This window comes from Pan paniscus, chromosome 3 (assembly GCF_029289425.2).
Source record: "Pan paniscus chromosome 3, NHGRI_mPanPan1-v2.0_pri, whole genome shotgun sequence".
NCBI classification, from domain to species: Eukaryota; Metazoa; Chordata; class Mammalia; order Primates; family Hominidae; genus Pan; species Pan paniscus.
The window spans coordinates 9332419-9349054 of NC_073252.2; the positions used below are offsets into that span (position 1 = coordinate 9332419).

Consider the following 16636-nt stretch of genomic DNA (forward strand, 5'->3'; position numbering starts at 1 on the left):
ATCACACACTGGGGCCTGTTGTGGGGTCGGGAGAATGGGGAGGGATAGCATTAAGAGATATACCTAATGTTAAATGATGAGTTAATAGGTACAGCTCACAAACATGGCACATGTATACATATGTAACAAACCTGCACGTTGTGCACATGTACCCTAAAACTTAAAGTATAATAAAAAATAAAAAATAAAATAAAAACTTTGGCTGTTGACTCCAAATATCCTGCTTCATCATCTCTCCACTCCAGAAACTTTTCACATTCTTACAAACGGTGTTCGTTTCTCCTCTAAGTATTTGCTCGCCAGCCCCACCTGCAAAAAGGTGGAAGTAGGGCCTCTGCCTGGGATGGTAACTCTCAAATGTAAGGCAAGACATGTCTCTCCACCAATATCCCCAGGACTGAAGGACTGTGCAAGTCTGCATATTGATCAAGCTTCTCCCTCCCTTATCTGAAGGGACTTACTTCCTTCAAGACACTTTTCCTCTTCCCACCTAGCTCCATGCCCCCATCCAGTCATCTTCCAGCCCATCTCTCCCCACCTGCATGCCACACAAGAGGGGCGTGACCACAGCACCTGGAAGTTCCTTAAAGTTGAATGGTGTGTCAGGCCGGGTGCTGTGGCTCATGTCAGTAACCCCGGCACATTTGGAGGCTGAGGCAGGCAGGTCAATTGTGGTCAGGAGTTCGAGACCAGCCTGGCCAAAATGGTGAAACTCCATCTCTACTAACAATGTAAAAATTAGCTGGGTGTGGTTGTGCTTGCCTGTAGTCCCAGCTACTTGGGGGGCTGAGGCAAGGGAATCACTTGAACCTGGGAGGCAGAGGTTACAGTGAGCCGAGATTGTGCCATTGCACTCCAGCTTGGGCAATAGAGTGAGACTCTGTCTCAAAAAAAAAAAAAAAAAGAAAAAAAAGAAATCGAATGGTGTGATTAGCTTATGATTTTTTAAACATGGAATGATGTATTCATTTTCTAAGCTGCATAACAAATCAACACAAATTTAGCAGCTTAAAACACCCATCTATTACCTCTCCTTTCCTGTGGGTCAGGAGTCTGGGGGTGCAGCTTTAGCTGGGTGCTCTGCTCAGGTCCTTACAAGGTTGTGATCAAGGTGTCGGCTGGAATTAGTGTCTCATATGAGGCTTGGGGTCTTCTCCCAACCTCACATGGTTGTTGGCAGAATTTATTTCCATGCAACTGTGGAACTCATGTGGCTGGCTTCTTCAAAACCAGCCGGGCATGGTGGCTCACGCCTGTAATCCCAGCACTTTCGGAGGCCGAGGCAGGTGGATCACCTGATGTCAGGAGTTCGAGACCAGCCTGGCCAATATGGTGAAACCCCGTCTCTACATAACTTAGCCAGACATGATGGCCCACACCTGTAATCCCAGCTACTTGGGAGGCTGAGGCAGGAGAATCACTTGAACCCAGGAGGCAGAGGTTGCAGTAAGCCGAGATCGTGCCACTGCACTCCAGCCTGGGCAACAGAGTGAGACTCCATGTCAAAACCAAACAAACACCAAAAACCAGGAGGAAGGAGTCTCTCTCCTCCAGGCCTTCATTGAAGATCTCACCTGAAGATGTGAGGCCCACCCTGAATAATCTCTCTTTTGATTAACTCAAAGTGAATGGATTAGGGGCTTAGTTACATCTGCAAAATCCCTTCATCTTTTTCATAGGTATAGACTAGAAGCAAGCCACGGGTCCTGCCTACATTCCAGGGGAGAGGAGATTACACCTGGCATTTATCCAGGGCAAGAACCTAAGGGGTCATCTCAGAATTCTGCCTTCCAAATAGATCCTCGGTGGAGCTTACATGCCTGGGCGAGCACCAGCCTTTGTTTAAAGGCAACAGAGAATGGTGTCCTGGCTCAGACCTCCAGCAAGCCTCCACAATGATGGTCCAGTATCTGAAGCCAGGGCCAAGGCAGCAGGAGCTTCGGGTGCACATGGGGGCTTCCCCCACTTTGAAGTGAGTCATCACATCCGTATTAGACCCTCGTTGTTGCTTAGGCAAAAATGATGATTTAGAAGAAGATGGAGAGAAGAGGAGAGTTAATTTAAAAGTACTTATATTCGGCCGGGCGTGGTGGCTCACGCCTGTAATCCCAGCACTTTGGGAGGCTGAGGCAGGCGGATCATGAGGTCAGGAGATGGAGACCATCCTGGCTAACACGGTGAAATCTTGTCTCTATTAAAAATGCAAAAAATTAGCTGGACGTGGTGGCGGGCGCCTGTAGTCCCAGCTACTCAGGAGGCTGAGGCAGGAGAATGGTGTGAACCCAGGAGGCAGAGCCTGCATTGAGCTGAGATCTCGCCACTGCACTCCAGCCTGGGCAACAGAGCGAGACTCCATCTCAAAAAAAGAAAAAAAAGAGAAAGTACTTATATTCATTCCCTAGGGCTGCCACAACCAAGTACCAAAAGCTGGGTGACTTGAAACCACAGAAATTGATTGTCTTGTGGCTCTGGTGGCCAGCAGTCTGAAATGGAGGTGCCAGCAGGGCCACGCTCCCTCCTGCACTTGTCGGGGAGTCCTGCCTTGCCTCGTCCTAGCTTCCTGTGGTCTCCTGGCAGTCTTCAGTGTTTCTTGGTTTGCATACGCATCAGTCCAATCTTCCGTCCAATCCATGGCCTTATTCCCTGTGTCTCTGTGACTCGGCGTGTCCTCTCGTCTTTTATAAGGACACCAGTCATTGACTTAGGGCCCTCCCTACTCCAGGATGACTTCATCCTAATCAATAGCATCTGCAATAACCCTATTTCTTTTTCTTTCTTTCTTTCTTTCTTTCTTTCTTTTTCTTTCTTTATTTTTCTTTCTTCCTTTCTTTCTCTCTCTCTCTCTCCCTCCCTCTCTCTCTCTCCCTCTCTCTCTCCCTCTCTCTCTCTCTCTCTCTCTCTCTCTCTCTCCCTCTCCTTCTTTCTTTTGAGATAGAGTTTCACTATTGTTGCCCAGGCTGGAGTGCAATAGCGCAATCTCAGCTCAATGCAACCTCCGTCTCCTGAGTTCAAGCAATTCTCCTGCCTCAGCCTCCCGAGTAGCTGGGATTACAGGTATGCGCCACCACACCCAGGTAATTTTGAATTTTTAGTAGAGAAGGGGTTTCTCCATGTTGGTCAGGCTGGTCTCAAACTCCTGACCTCAGGTGATCCGCCCGCCTTGGCCTCCCAAAGTGCTGGGATTACAGGCGTGAGCCACCATGCCTGGCCCGCAATAACTCTATTTCTAAATAAGGTCACATTCTGAGCTACTAGAATTTAGGATTTCAACATGTTTTGAGGAGTACTCAATTTAAACCATAAGAATACTATGTGGGCCACACATGCTGCTTCACATCTGTTATCCCAGCACTTTGGAAAGTTGAAGCAAGACGATCATTGCTCAGGGCGTAGGGGGACACCAGGTGCATAAAACCACAGCATTGACTGGTGTGGGGGCTCACTCCTGTATGTTTGGGAAGCTAAGGCAGGGCGATCACTTGAGCCCAGGAGTTTGAGGCCAGCCTGGGTGACATAGTGAGATCCCACTTCTTAAAAAAAAAAAAAAAAAAAAAAAAATTTAATTAGCTGGGCATGTTGGTACCCACCTACAGTCCCAGCTACTCAGGAGGCTGAAGCAGGAGGGTCGCTTGAGTCCAGAAGATCATGGCTGTGGCGAGCTGTGATTGCACCACTGCACTCCAGCCTGGGCAACAGAGCAAGCCCTGTCTCAAACAAAAACAAAACAAAACAAAAAAATCATCTCCCTTGTCTTCTGATTCCCTGAGCTGTCATAGAAAGGAAGTGAAGCAGTGAAAGCATCCCCCCAAAAGGGACTTTTCAAAACCAGCCTAAGCAACATAGCAAGACCTTGCCTTTAGAAACTATTTAAATTTGAAGGAAAAAAAAAAAAGCAGTGCTATGGCACAGAGTTGACAGCTACAGGTGTGGCTACATCCAGGTCCTAAAACTATATCATCAGAATGACCCCTCACCCTCCCCCCGCTTTCCATTTTACTTTCTTAAGCATAAACATGAAATTTCCAAGATTGTTTCTCCTTTGGCTAATATGCTTCTCAGACCCAATCACTGTGGCCAGGGTGGTGGAAGGATACTGACATCCAGGCTGGGACGACATGCCCCAACTCCAGATCAGGGTGGAGAATGGCCAGTCGCACACATGTCGTGGGGGACTAGTGACACCTCGGTGGAAAATCGGGGACTGTCATTGGAGAGGAGCGATAGAAGAAAGGCTGAAGCAGTGCAATGTATCTCCTGCACCAGCATGGGCGTCGATGTCTTGAGTACTCATGACCCAGCACTCAGTCTAGGACAATCCCAACTCCATCTGCGGGGCTGCCCACAGTACATGGACCCCCTCACTGGATTTGCTGACCACATGTGCAAACAGCAACTTCCCAGCCCCACTCCCCGCAGTCCCCCTGAACCCTGTCAAAATTCCCCTCAGTTCTCACCAAGATTAAAAGCAATTCTGAGGGTGAGCGGCTCATTCTGCTAGTTTAACTCTCTCGATTCCTTCCCTCTCCAGAACTCTGTACTTACTGCTCCGTCACTGGTAATGACAATGAACATCTTCACAATCTCAGGTTTTATTGCAAAGTGATTGAGGACCAGTTAGAATAAGTTATGCTACAGAAACTAAAGAAATCCCGTCAAACAAATGGTATGTAATAGAAAGTCTTAGGGCAGCCGTGTATATTTTCTCCCCCAATGAGTCAATTGAAAATGAGAAGCTGTTACTGCCATATTCCGGGCAGAAGCTATCAAAAGTATAAGCCATGATATTATAATTTGATGATTTTTCATCCGTCAAATGGATATGGCCCAGGGGTGAAAAGTGGATGCTCCATAACTAGATGATGGTCAAGAGTTATAAAAATGAGGTCCTCTCTGTTCAACATTTCTCCTTTCTTGAAAGGATACTCAATGTCATGCTCAGGGCCTCTAATGGCCAGAAATAAATTTCCTCCCAGTTCCAGAGCACCCCAGGACAACCCCAAAACCAGAGCAACTGCTTATTGCCATTTAGACTTTGTACAGTGCAATTCCTGGGGTGGCATTTTCATAAATATGTGGGTGGCACCCCCTGAAGGTGTGCAACGCACAACTTGCACAAATGATAAGTCATCGTATCCCAAAGTCCACAAAGAAGAGGTAAACAAAATTCCCATCGAAGTTGCCATCAGTCATGAGTCTGCCTTTTCTTCATGGGACAGTAGCAAAAACAATTTGGCCAAGTGTGCTCGGATGATCTCTAAGATGGAATCAGGGTCTTTCACTTTCAGCACTATTGACATTTGGGGCTGGATCATTATTCTGTCTTAGTAGGAGTTGTCCGGGGCATTGGAGAATGTTTAGCAGCATCCCTGGCCTCTACCCATTAGCTGCCAGTAGCACCACCTCCTCCAGCTGCAACAACCAAAATTGTCTCCAAACATGGCCACATGTTGTCTGGGGGGCAAAATCACCCCCTGATTGAGAAGCCCTGAAGAAAAGACATAATACGCAGATCACATGTAAGTAAGAGAGCCTAAGGGCCACACAGGTGATGCTGTACCCATGACAAAGACAGAGTCTTAAAGAGGTTAGAGAGGTGGAGAAAGAGAAAAGAAATGAAGTCCCAGCTGCCGAGAGCAACAGATGCTGACTAGATGTTGTTGATAGTCATCTTTAAACTGAGTTAAAAGATGCTGAGAAGCCATCAGCTCCCATCCTGCTCTCCAGGGACAACGCTGCTGAAAAAGGCCTGGAGATGAACAAAGCCCCAAACACAGGTGCACTGAGCAAAGAAACCAGAGATTGAGACAAAAAAGACATTCCCTCAGAGACTACTCATTTCCAAGAGGGGAGAAAAAGTGGAGTCATGAAAAACAGTTGAGGCTGGGTAGAGTGACTCGCACCTGTAATCCCAGCACGTTGGGATTACTCACAGGCTGAGATGGGAAGATTGCTTGAACTCAGGAGTTCAAGACCAGCCTGGGCAAAATAACAAGACCTTGCCTCAAGAAAAAGGGAAAAAATTAGCCAGGTGTGGTGATACATGCCTGTGGTCTCAGCTACTCAGGAGGCTGAGGTGGGAGGATCGCTTGAACCCAGGAGGTAGAGGCTGCAGTGAGCAGGAATCGTTCCACTGCACTCCAGCCTGGGCTACAGATCCTGTCTCAAAAAAGAAAAAAAAAATTAAACAAAATTAAGGCCGGGCACGATGGCTCATTCCTGTAATCCCAGCACTTTGGGAGGCCAAGGTGGGCAGATCACGAGGTGAGGAGATTGAGACCATCCTGGCTAACACGGTGAAACCCCATCTCTACTAAAAATACAAACAATTAGCCGGACATGGTGCTGGGTGCCTATAGTCCCAGCTACTCTGGAGGCTGAGGCAGAAGAATGGAGTGACCTCGGGAGGTGGAGCTTGCAGTGAGCCAAGATCACACCACTACACTCCAGCCTGGGCAAAAGAGCAAGACCCCATCTCAAAAAAAAAGAAAATTAAAAATTTTTTTGAGACCAAGTCTCACTCTGTCACCCAGGCTGGAGTGAAATGGTGCGATCTTGGCTCACTGCAACCTCCGCCTCCTAGGTTCAAGTGATTCTCATGTCTCAACCTTGTGCCTCAACATGACTACAGGCATGTTGTCACCATGCCTAATTTTTGCATTTTTAGTAGACATGGGGTTTCACCATGTTGTCCAGGATGGTCTTGAACTCCTAGGTTAAAGCAATCTACCCACCTCAGCCTCCCAAAATGCTGAGATTACAGGCATGAGCCACCGTGACCGACCTCTAACTTTTCATTATGGAAATTTCCCATATATACAAAAAGCAGGGAGAGAATTACACCATGAACCCCCATGTACCCATCATCCCACTGGAAGAACTTGTCAACATTTCTCCAATCTCGTTCCAGTTCCTACTTTTCTTTTCCTTCTTGCTATTTTAGTATATTTTAAAGCAAATTCCAGACATTTCATTTCACCCACATCCATAACACACCAGGGTGCATTCTTGATGTAAGGATTTTGCTTTGTTTTATAATCCCCATGACATTGACACAGTTAATAGATTTAACATGAAGAAACTAAGATTCTTGCAGGTGGAGAAAAGATCTAATTACCACCTTAAAGCCTCTCCTACTAGAGCTTCTCAGATCTGAACGTGTATGCAAATCACCTGGGCATCTTGTTAAAATGCAGATTCTGGCCCAGTAGGTCCTTCCGGGTGAGCCCTGAGAGTCTTCAATTCCAAAAGCTCCCAGGTGATGCAATGCTAAGGGTCCATGAATCACACAAGAGGAAGGGTCGGCCAAACACCAACAACAACTGGGTGCAAAGTCCTGACCGTTCCTGACTGCAGGGCCTTCAGTGAACGGGGAAGCTGGGGACCATTTGGGAAAGAAGGGAGGTTTTTCGTATCAGCTCCAGGCCTTGTAGAGCTGCCAGGGAATAACAGACACAAGGTCAGCAAACTCTAACCAACAGCACGAGTGCATTCATATTCCACAACCACTGCAGCAAAGAACCATGAAATGGGTGGCTTCAAACAATGTCTGGGCCGGGTGCCGTGGCTCACACCTAAATAATCTCAGGACTTTGGGAAACTGAGGTGGGTGGATCACTGGAGGCCAGGAATTCGAGACCAGCCTGGCCAATATGGCAAAACCTCCTCTCTACTAAAAATACAAAAATTAGCCATGCATGGTGGCAGGCACCTGTAGTCCCCACTTCTTGGGAGGCTGAAGCAAGAGAATGGCTTGAGTCTGGGAGGTGGAGGTTGCAGTGAACTGAGATCGTGCCACTGCACTCCAGACTGGGCAACAGAGCAAGCCTCTGTCTAAAAAAAAAAAAAAAAAAAAAAAAAAAAAAAAAAAAAAAAAAAAAAAAAAAAAAAAAATTGTGTGGAGGCCAGAAGTCCCAAATCAATCAAAGGTCAGCAGGAGCATGCTCCTTCAGAGCTTCTAGGGGAGAATCCATTCCTTGCGTCTTCCAGCTTATAGAGGCTACTAGAATTCCTCAACTTCTGACTGCATGATACAATCTCTGCCTCTGTGATCACCTTGCCTCCTCCTCTTTTGTCTGGGTCTCCTCCTCTGGAGGAAGAGTGTCAGGCCTCTGAGCCAAAGCTAAGCCATCATATCCCCTGTGACCTGCATGTACACATCCAGATGGCCGGTTCCTGCCTTAATTGATGACATTCCACCGCAAAATAAATGAAAATGGCCTGTTCCTGCCTTAACTGATGACATTATCTTGTGAAATTCCTTCTCCTTGCTCATCCTGGCTCAAAAGCTCCCCTACTGAGCACCTTGTGACCCCCACTCCTGCCTGCCAGAGAACCCCCCTTTTTCCTTTACCTACCCAAATCCTATAAAATGGCCCCACCCCTATCTCCCTTCGCTGACTCTCTTTTTGGACTCAGCCCACCTGCACCCAGGTGAAATAAACAGCTTTATTGCTCACAAAAAGCCTGTTTTGTGGTCTCTTCACATGGACGCGCATGAAAAAGGGTGTCTTTTTTTTTTTTTTTTTTTTTTTTGAGATGGAGTTTCACTCTAGTTGCCCAGGCTGGAGTGCAATGGCATGACCTCAGCTCACTGCCACCTCCTCCTCCTGGGTTCAAGAAACTCCCTTTCCTCAGCCTCCCCAGTAGCTGGGATTGCAGGCATGCGCCACCATGCACGGCGAATTTTGTATTTTTAGTAGAGATGGGGTTTCTCCATGTTGGTCAGGCTGGTCTCAAACTCCTGACCTGAGGTGATCCACCCGCCTCGGCCTCCCAAAGTGCTGGGATTACAGGCATGAGCCACTGAGCCCGGACAAAAGTGTCCTCTTATAAGGACACTTGTCTTTAGATGTTCAGCCTACCTAAATTACTCCAGGAGAATCTCAAGATCCTCAACTTAATTACATCTGCAAAGACCCTTTTTCTAAATAATGCCACCTCCACAGATTCTAGGCACAAGGATCTGGATATATCTTGTGCAGAGCCACCATTCAGCTCACTACACTAGAAAGAGGAAAAACAACGAAGTAACAAAAGGCGCAGAAGAAAGAACAGATGCAGCTTGTGTGGCAGTGGCCATCAAGGCAGGCTGGGGTAAAACTGTGTTAACAGAACCCCCAGATGGAACTCAAGTGTGGCCGTCTACTCCCAGCCACTCAGAGAACGTTTCTGTTTCTGACAGCAGAGTAAGAGAAGGGGTGGGAAGAGCGATAGCCCATTCTCTGTTGGCCTAATTCCTAAGGAATTGTGCCTCTGCCTTCGGGTCTTTCTCAAGTCTTGTTCAAAGATAAAATGATTTATTGATGGCCATAATTAAAAAGCAATGCCAACAGAAGCAGCCTCAGCATTTTTCATTTGTACTTACACATGAGCAAGAGCAGTTTAGGGAAACGGGTGTCTTCAGGTTCTGTTTTCTCCATCTAGAAAATGGCTGCCTTCGTGGAATGCTGGTCCTGGGGAGAAGCCTCATTTCTATAGCAGGAATTGATAGAGTTTTAAATTCCGATTGGTACACGGAGCTACCCGTCCTCATTTCAAGCACTTCTGGTTTGTTCTGAGTTCAGTGGGTGAGCAATGAGTAGAACTCTGGGGAGGAGGATTTGGAGTGAGTGAGGTTTTGATCCCCAGAGGGAGCTGTTTTTCCATCAATGTCTTGACTGTGATTCAGAATGGGCTTCTCCGCTCAAGATGGGAGTACTGGGCTGATTTAAGGCAGGTGATTGACTTGATTTGGTGGCTACTTTTATACTAGCTGGTTAACGAGCTATTTTCTTCATAAGTTTCAGGCATATGAGCTTAATGAAGCATTGGACCTCCCAAATTACAAGGAAAATACAGACATAGCTTATGTGGTAGGTTCAAAGGAGTTAGTGAACAAACACAGTAGGGCCACAAATTATTGTTAAAGACATGAATGCGTGAAAGTGTATCTATGTCCAAATGGACTCTCCGCATCCATACTGTTCCACCTGAAAATTAGTAGATAGAAATTCAGCAAATGCTTGGACAGGGGATACTCTCAGAAGTATTCTGACTCAATAGCATGGTTTCTTTTCATATCACTCAAGTAATTTCTTCTCAAATTGACTCTGGACTAAATGTTATGATACCTACTTGTTCCGATTGTACTTAGCCACCTGCAAATAAGGTGGGGGCAGTGGTAAGAGGAGCTGTTGAATGAAATTAAACATTTGTTGGATGCCTACTGAAGATAAATCCCTGTGCTTTGTGCCAGGGAGATTCCAGAATAAATGAGGCACAGACCTACTCTCAGGAAGCTTTTGCAAACTAATGGAGAAAACACATCTGCAGGCAATGACTTATGGTATAAGAGGAAATGGGGCCAGGTACGGGAACTCACACCTGTAATCCCAGCACTTTGGGAGGCAGAGGTAGGAGGATCACTTGAGGTCAGGAGTTCAAGACCAGCCTGGCCAACATGGCGAAATCCTGTCTCTACTAAAAGTACAAAAAAAAAAAAAAAAATGAGCCAGGCTTGACGGTGTGCACCTGCAATCCCAGCTACGTTGGAGGCTGAGGCACAAGAATCACTTAAACCTGGGAGGAGGAGACTGTAGTGAGCCGAGATCCCACCACTGCACTCCAGCCTAGAAGACAGAGAGAGACTCTGTCAAAAAAAAAAAAAAAAGGAAATAAGATTGGTGTTGAATGGGAAATCTAAGCAGGATGGAATGACAGGAGAACGCCCACTTGCCCAGCTCCAATAATACTTTTGACAGCCATAACAATATTGCAGGGACACCCATTCCTTATGGTATCTGAAGTCCCATGAAGGCTTGAGTCTGGAGGCTACTTCAGTCTTGACTTTAAGATAAGGGGATACAAGGAATGATTTTCATCTATCCCAAGCCAATAGTCCAGCCAAAAATCTAGGTCTGAGATGATGAGAAAAAGCAAGTCATCAAACATGTCAGCCATTTCATCATCATCATCATCATCATCATCATCAACATCATCATCATCATCATCATCAAAAACAAAAGACAGACCTGTAACCGTCTTGTGTGCCTGGCTCTTGTCTTAGTTCAAAATATAGAAGTAAATTCTATGGCCAGCGAACAATGACCAAAATAGCTCTCATCACTCTTGTCTGCCACCATGTAAGACATTCCTTTTGCCTTCCACCATAATTTCGAGACTTTTTCACCCACATGGAACTGTGAGCCCATTAAACCTCTTTTTCTTTATAAATTACCCACTCTTGAGTAATAAAATAGTGGTTTGTCCACAACATCAATGAACGATGCTGTTACCTGTTCCAAACACGTATCATTTAAGAGGTTTGGAAAAAAAAACCACCAAAAATAAATAAGCGCTAAGCAAACTCAGGGCTACATAATCCCTGTGGTGAGGTAAATGACAATGAGTACAACTGGGACACTTTACCGTTAAATCACCTCTATCTTCATGTGCTCAAGCAGTGAGATACTTGGTTTTAATCCTAAAAAATCATGGTGCACATTTACTCCTACCTTCCAACTGAGCTCTAACGTCACCTCCTCAGAGAAGCCCGCTTTTCTGTGCTTCCACTCTGATTTTTTTCAGCATTTAGTAGAGCATCAGTCACTATCCATATCTGGGAACAATAATTGTAAGAAACAGAAACCCATTTGCATGAGCTTGAGGACAAGGAACACACCTTATCTCTAACAGGCAAACTCATGGGCACACGAAACAAGTGAGAGGCCATGAGAGAATGGAAACTGCAGTGACAGAAACCAAAATTCCTCTTTCTTGCACTGAGAAGCCCATGGTCTCTTTTTTTTTTTTTCCTTTTTTTTTTTTTGAGACGCAGTCTCACTCTGTCACCCAGGCTGGAGTGCAGTGGTGCGATCTCAGTTCACTGCAAGCTGCACCTCCTGGGGTTCACGCCATTCTCCCGCCTCAGCCTCCCAATTAGCTGGGGCTACAGGCACCTGCCACCACACCCAGCTAATTTTTGTATTTTTAGTAGAGATGGGGTTTCACCGTGTGAGCCAGAATTATCTCGATCTCCTGACCTCGTGATCCGACCATCCTGGCCTCCCAAAGTGCTGGGATTACAGGCGTGAACCATGGCTCCTGGAAGCCCATGGTCTTTCTTATCAGCCCTGTGGACTTTCTTATCTCTTCTTCTCACTCACAACCAATTTTCCCTTTTTGGTGGTGGCCCATCATGGCAGCCAGCAGAGCCCATCGCCAGCTGATCAGTCAGTTACTGGATATCTTGGAGAGGGAGGGAGGGAGGGAGAAAGGGAGGGAGAGGGAGAGAGAGAGAGAGAATGACAACTGGGCTTCTGGCCAACCAATTCAGTATAGGGAGGGAAAGTACCATGGTACAAATATAGCGCCAAGACCTGCTTTCCAGCATGGTCAATGAGTAGGGAAATTGAGGGAAGGTACCTGCAAACACAGCAGACATCTCAGAACATGCTCTCTGTTCTTAGTTCTCTCTCCTGCCTTCTCCTAGATTGTAAATATCACAAGACAATCTAGGATAGTACCTGGCTCAAAATATTTGACAAAGAGAAAAAGGAAAGCATTGGATCAAACTGTGGACTTCATGGTTTCCTAAATTCACTCTGCAAGTTTTTGAGTTTTTTGTTTATTAAGACAGAGTCTCACTCTGCTGCCCAGGCTGGAGTGCAATGGCATAATCTTGGCTCACTGCAACCTCCACCTCCCAGGTTCAAGCAAATCCCCTGCCTCAGCCTCCTGAGTAGCTGGGATTACAGGCACGCACAGCTACACCAGTTAATTTTTGTATTTTTAGAAGAGACGGGGTTTCACCATATTGGCCAGGCTGGTCTCGAACTCTTGACCTCGTGATCCACCCACCTCGGCTTCCCAAAGTGCTGGGATTACAGGTGTGAGCCACCACACCTGGCCAACTCTGGAAGTATTTAAGTGAATGAATGTCAGTCCCTAAGAATCAGAATTTCTTCTGATTTAACGGCATTAAATCTCCGTTAGGTTTAATCCTGGTCAGCAGCTGTGGGGTGTCCTGGGTTTGGGATCAGTGAGATGAGGAACAAGCAGGTTCTCCAAACCACCACACACAGAGGGGAGGTGTTAACAAGGCCAAAGATGATGGGTGGGGTACATGCCTGGGTTTCAAACAGCTTATGCCAGGCCTAAAAACCGACGCTGAAGCAGAAAGTGTATTAAGCAAATTGACGACACAATGGAGGGGGTCCAAAAGTTTAATATTGCTAAGAAGAATACAAATATTGATCATGCAATATGTTATTGTTATCACACCATCTCCTGCTACATGCCAGGTTTCCTTTACCATGAGATAGAGGAGATTTGTGGATCTGACCTAACCCTCCAAATTGTAAGGTCCCTGAGAGTGGGCTCATGACATTCATGTTTTATAAATGTGGCATAAGGCCTCACGCTGACTGCCATGTGGCCCAATGCCAGTTCGATGCTACATTCAAAGAACCATCATTCCAGCATGCAAGCATACTTAAAGGCAATCGAAATGTTTACCGCTGTCCCTCAAAACAAACACCAAAGAAAAATTATTTTCAAAATGCATAGCAACACTTCTTAAAATCTTATTTTCCCATCTCTTTCTCTCTCTCTACCACATTCCCAGGAGTTTCCCAGGAGCAAAACTATCATAAAGACCCAGGAGAAAAATGATTAATGACTTCACTATATCTGATTCTGATTTAGTTGGTTTAGAGTGGTGTCCGGCCTTACGTATTTTTTAAAACTTTGCTGGGCACAGTGGCACACACCTGTAGTCTCAGCTACTCAGGAGGCTGAGGCAGAAGAATCACTTGAGCCCGGGAGTTGGAGTCCAGCCTGGGCAACAGAGCAAGACCCTGTCTCTGAAAAAAAAAAAAAAAAAAAAAAAAAGCAAAACCAAATCTCTCTCAGCTGCAGTCAGGGTTGATAACTAGTTGATCAAAAAATTGTGGTAGCCATCCTTCACAATGGACCTTAATATTCCCACCTCCTGGTGTTATTCATTGTGGAATCTCTCTTAGCTAGTCCTCAATTGGTTCTGGTACCCAGGCCCCACCTTGAGAGGCCAGTCTCACCTCCTACCCCACACATGGTTTTACACTTACTTTCAAGACTGGCCTAAAAATGTAAAATGTATTTATTTTGACCTTTTTTCCAATGAAACAACTATCCTAAACATTCATTTAGGATGGTTAGGGAAATTTGAACACCGGCTAAATATTAGAAGATATTTGCTTCAAAATAACCCAGCTTGGTAATGAGATGATGGCGGCTGAGGCTGGTGATAGGCACAGAGGGCTTCATTATCAAATAGAAACAAGTGAACAAGTGGAAAAAACAGAGTTTTTCCATAATACAAATGTAAGGTAAACACGAAAATGTATTGAGTGCATAAAAAGAATCTATGGTCTCACAGGCATTAGCTTATAATTTGAACATCAAAAATAAAAGTGATGGCCAGGTGCTGTGGCTGATGCCTGTAATCCCAGCACTTTGGGAGACCAAGGTGGGTGGATCACTTGAGCCCAGGAGTTTGAGACCAGCCTGAGCAACATAGTGAGACCCCCATCTCTAAAATACATAAATATAAATAAAAGTGACTAGAATTGATTATAGAACATCAACTCGATTTGAGTCTATAAAGATTACTGGTGGAGAGGGGGTAATGGGGAGGAGGAGGAAGAGAATATATTTGTGAGCTAGATTATTTTCCCTAGTTTTGAGAGGATCTTCGGGTCTCCTGGGTCTTCTAGCCCAGTATTTATGTTTATTTTTTATTCATTTATTTATTTATTTATTTATTTTTTATTTTTTTAGATGGAGTCTCACTCTGCCACCAGACTGGAGTGCAGTGGTGCGATCTCGGGCCACTGCAACTTCCGCCTCCCAGGTTCAATCTATTCTCCTGTCTCAGCCCCCCAAGTAGCTGGGACTACAGGTACCTGCCACTTCACCCAGTTAATTTTTTTTTTCTTTTTTGAGACAGAGTCTGGCTCTGTTGCCCAGTCTGGAGTGCAGTATTGCAATCTCGGCTCACTGCAAGCTCCACCTCCCAGGTTCCTGCCATTCTCCTCCCTCAGCCTCCCGAGTAGCTGGGACTACAGGCACCTGCCACCAGGCCCGGCTAATTTTTTTGTATTTTTAGTAGAGACAGGGTTTCACCGTGTTAGCCAGGATGGTCTCGAACTCCTGATCTCGTGATCTGCCCGCCTCAGCCTCCCAAAGTGCTAGGATTACAGGCATGAGCCACTGTGTCCGGCCGCACCCAGCTAATTTTTGTATTTTTTGTAGAGATGGTATTTCACCATGTTGATCCAGGCTGGTCTCAAACTCCTGACCTTAGGTGATCTGCCAGCCTTGACATCCCAAAATACAAGGATTACAGGCATTAGCCACCACATCCTGCCTATTTTCCTTAGTTTTCAGAGAACATTTGTGTCCCCTGGGTGTTGTAGCCCAGTATATCTCAAACTTTGCTGCACCGAGGACCTTGTTGAAATGCAGGTTCTCATCTGCGAGGCTCAGTGGGCCGGCAAATCTGCATCGGTTTAGGAAGCTCACCTGAGTACCAAGCTTCAGTGAGGACCAGGCAGGCCCCTGCCTGCCAACGCCCTTTGAGCTGGGCTTAACTCTGGCTCTCTCCTGCCAGGGTTCCTCCACTCAAAATAGGAGCTATTTTCAAAAAATCTCTTGGAAAAAAGGCCCTGTTTTAAAATTGGGGTGTTCAGGATTGGCCATCTGCTCACCATGGGGTTTTAAGACCTTTCCCCAGACCCCTGCAACCAACTTAGAACTGACATCTTTACTCTTGAAGGCCCGACTCCACATCATATTAAATTCATTAAAATCAACCCCCATTACAGGCATATCTCAGGCATCACGCCCTCAGAACGGAGTTGCAGCTGACCACTTGACAGTGTTGTAAAGCATTAAACATGCATTCATTTCAGCCTTGCAGTTTTCACATTTAGCAGCCAATTGTCTTAGGTCTAAAGCATTCATGCCGAAGCATTTTTGTGGGCCCCAGACACTATGCTTCCCAGCCTTAATGGCCTCTGCAATGCTGGTTCCTACTGCCCCACCCCTGGGTTCTGGCGGGCTAGCCCGCGCCACCTCACTTCTCCCCCATTCAAGTGTGCCTTAAATGTGTGGTTTCCAAACTCATCTACACTTTAGGGTCACCTGGCAATTTTTTTTAAGTCTTCCAAAACACAGGCCACACCCAAGAACAATTAAACCTCAACCTCTGGAATGGGACATAGCATCCGTTTTATGTTTTGTTTTTGAGACAGGGCCTCGCTCTTTTACCCAGGCTGGAGTGCAGTGGCACAATCATAGCTCATTACAGCCTCCAACTCCTGGGCTCAAGAAACCCTCCCACTTCAACCTCCACGGTAGCTGGGATCACAGGAGGGCACCACAATGCCTGGCTAATTTTTAAATTTTTTATAGACACAATATCTCCCCATGTTCTCCAGGCTTGTCTCAAACTCCTGGGCTCAAGCGATACTCCCGCCTCAGCCTCCTAAACTGCTGGGATTATAGGCATGGGCCACCATGCCTGGACATCAGCATCTGTATTTTTTGAAGCACAGACAAGTTTGGGAACTACCGCGCTAGACTGAGCTCGGTTTCCTAGCCCTGTCTGACCGTAGGA

At 46.1% G+C, this 16636-nt stretch overlaps 1 protein-coding gene across 1 annotated transcript in view; it reads right to left on the reverse strand.

Annotated features, from left to right (window-relative positions):
* The window catches only part of LOC134730254 (brahma-associated protein of 60 kDa-like), a 401335-nt gene that overhangs the window by 57179 nt on the left and 327520 nt on the right, over positions 1 to 16636 (reverse strand). The gene's annotated exons all lie outside the window — the stretch shown is intronic.